The sequence below is a fragment of the Dasypus novemcinctus genome, chromosome X (genome assembly GCF_030445035.2).
Source record: "Dasypus novemcinctus isolate mDasNov1 chromosome X, mDasNov1.1.hap2, whole genome shotgun sequence".
Lineage (NCBI taxonomy): Eukaryota > Metazoa > Chordata > Mammalia > Cingulata > Dasypodidae > Dasypus > Dasypus novemcinctus.
In genome coordinates this window covers 183,956,343-183,959,392 of record NC_080704.1, presented here as the reverse complement: position 1 = coordinate 183,959,392, position 3,050 = coordinate 183,956,343, and positions in this window count along the sequence as shown.

The following is a 3,050-nucleotide window of genomic DNA, read 5'->3' as shown; positions in this document are numbered from 1 at the left end:
GCTGGCTGAGTTCACTTTAAAGGAAAGTATTAGGGCCAGGGAGAGGCAATTGTGTAAGAAAGGAAAATGTGTAAAGTAGTATTGGTAATAAATGTTAACAGCAACAATATGAGATCTGGGAGGATGGATATTAGAGTCATGTAAGGTGTGTAGAGTTATAGCAGTAGGTAGAGTACCTATAATGAGGTAGTCGACTGAATATGGGAGGAATATGGTATGAATTAAAAAGCTAGTGTTGTCGTGAGAGAGGGAAAGAGAAAAGAAAGGCAATAGTTTCAAGAGTGGATAAAAGACAGAAAACAAAACAAAGGTGTTAGAAATTAAGAGTTAGACACTTTGTGGATCAAAGAAAGGGAGGTGGAATATAGGAGAGACAGTAGATGATGGAGGATATCAAGATGTGGGGGAAAGGGGATAGTGTAGGTAGCCAAAATCAATTCACAGAGAAATGAGGCAATGGAGGATGAGGAAATCCAGGAAATGTGAGGTGTTCCCTGCAGCACCTATTGTATAATTAACATAAAATAAAATAACAAGAAAATGACAGACAAGAGAGAAAAAGAAAGAAAGAAAGAAAGAAAAAGGGGGTGGGTAAACGAAGGGGAACAAGTAAGGAAAAGAAAAAAATATATAGAACAACCACAACAGCAACAACAAACCCCCCACCCCAAATAACTGAGGAAAAAAACAGACTTTGAGGGATACGATGGGAGAAAAAGCTAGGAGATAAGGCAATGTTAGCAATCAGGACAATAAAAATAAAATAAAAATAACAAAACAAAAAAGAAAAAAAGCAAATGTTGAGGGCTAGGACATTCAAGGACCTCAGATGGACCTCAGGGCGTGATGGATTCAGGGATGGGAAGTCTGTCATATTGCAGACTCAAGAGGTGTGAGTCTCTGGGGTGTGGGCCACCAGGGTTTAGGGGACTTAGACCTGGCAACCTCAAATCTGGTTAACAGGGAGCCTGGGAGCACCGCAGTGCAACACAGCCTTCAGGGATCCCCGCAGCTTGGTGCCAGCCCTATTGGGGAGGTCACATCTGCAAACTCTGACCTATGTGTCAGAACCCCGCAATTCACTCTCTCACACGGGTCTCTTCTGTGACAGTATCACTAATTCGCCTTCAGGACACCTCCCGCCCTGTAAGCCCCCAAAACGGCCACCTGGGGACGCCTCTACACTGCAGCCAATTTAATGACACTGCAGATCAGTAGCCAGGCCCAGGGGGTGGGGCTCCACCTGGAAATGCTGATATCAGAGTCTGAAACCGAAAATCTCACGCTTCGCAAAATATTCCCCTAATCGGCTTCCAGACGACTCCCACCCTGCCAGTCCCTGAAACAGCCTCCTGGTGATGTCTCTTTATTGCCAGCAATTTAAGTCTGCTGCAGATTGGCAGCCGGCCTTGGGGACGGGGCTCTAGCCGGAAGCACTATTATTTGTGTCCGCAATCAAAAATTGCCCACATCGCAATAAAACTCCCATCTGTCTCCCCAAATCGGTCTGCGAAAGCCTCCTACCCTGTTAGCCCCCCAATAGCCCGCTCAGGGCTTATGAATTCACCAGTACCACAGAGCCTCCAGGAATCGCCGCTGCAGTGCCAGTGCCGTGGCACCACCCACCCCAGGAGGGAGCGTCCCGCATGCTGCCCCGACCTCCATGTAATAGAGCCTCAATTTTATCTTACACACGAATTTTCTCTGTTACCTTCCCACCAAATCGATGTCCAGACACCTCCTGCCCTGCAAAATCCCGAAACAGCCTGGTCTCGAAGAATTTCCAATGCTGCCCATCTGCTTCTTTGCAGGAGAGATTATCAGGTGTGATCACTCAGCCTCCATCTTGCCCCACCCCCCCTATGAACTCTCTTAATTTCTCTTTATCTGTGAATATTTTAAGTTCACCATCATATTTAAAGATCAGTTTTGCCAGATAAAGACTTGTTGGCTTGCAGTTTTTTGCTTACAGCACCTTAATCATATCATACCACTGCCTTCTTGTCCTCATTGTTTCTGAAGAGAAATCTGTATTGTTTTATTGAACATCCCTGGTATGTGATGTTTCATGTTTCCCTTGCTGCATAAAGAATTTTCTCTTTCTCTTTGGCAAATGGCATTCTGCATATAATGTGTCTTGGGGTAGGTCTACTTGGATTTATTCTAATTGGAGTATGCTATGCTTCCTGGATATGTATATTCATGTCTTTCATGAGAGTTAGGAAATTTTACACCATTACTTAATCAAATACTTTTTCTTCTCCATTTCCCTTCTCATCTTTTTCTGAAACTCCCATAAAATATATTTTGGTGCAATTTATGCTATCGCTCCAACTCCCTGAGCCTATCCTTAAATTTTCCATTCTTTTCTCTCTGTTCTTCTCTCTCTTCAATTTCAGTTGTTCTTTCCTCTATGTTGCTGATTATTTCAACCATGATTTAAAATCTTCTTTTGTCTGCCTCTATTGTATTTTTATTTTCACTTATTGTGTCTTTCATTCCCAAAAACTCTGTTATTTTCCTTTCCAAGATTTCAAATTTTTCTTTGTGGTCACTTATTGTCTTCTTAATGTCTTTTATTTCTTTAGTTATGTTGTTCTTCAACTCTATGATTTGATTTAGAGAGTTGTATGAACCTCATTGATTAATTTTTTCAAGTCCTATCTTTCATATGGAGCTTTGATTTTTTCCCTTTGTCTGAGTTATATCTTCCTTTTTCTTTGTATAGCTTGTAATTTTTTGCTGATGTCTAGACATCTGATTTTGATGCTGAATTTACCTGATGTTCATTTTCTCTTTCTTGCCTAGAGATTTACTATTAAGTAGTTTTGCAATATCACTGTTCTTTGTCTCCTGGTTCAACTTGTTCTTGATATTTAAGAATGCCCCTGTTGGCTCAAACTAGGGCTAAGGACCCAGTAATGGGGTACAGGTGAGTTTCAAAGGGACTTTGAGAAGGTGGCAATAAAGGCATATGTTTTCTTCTTTTATTTATTATTTTACATTTTCATGCACTTTTCTGGTCCGGCCATCAAATTGGTCTCTTTGAC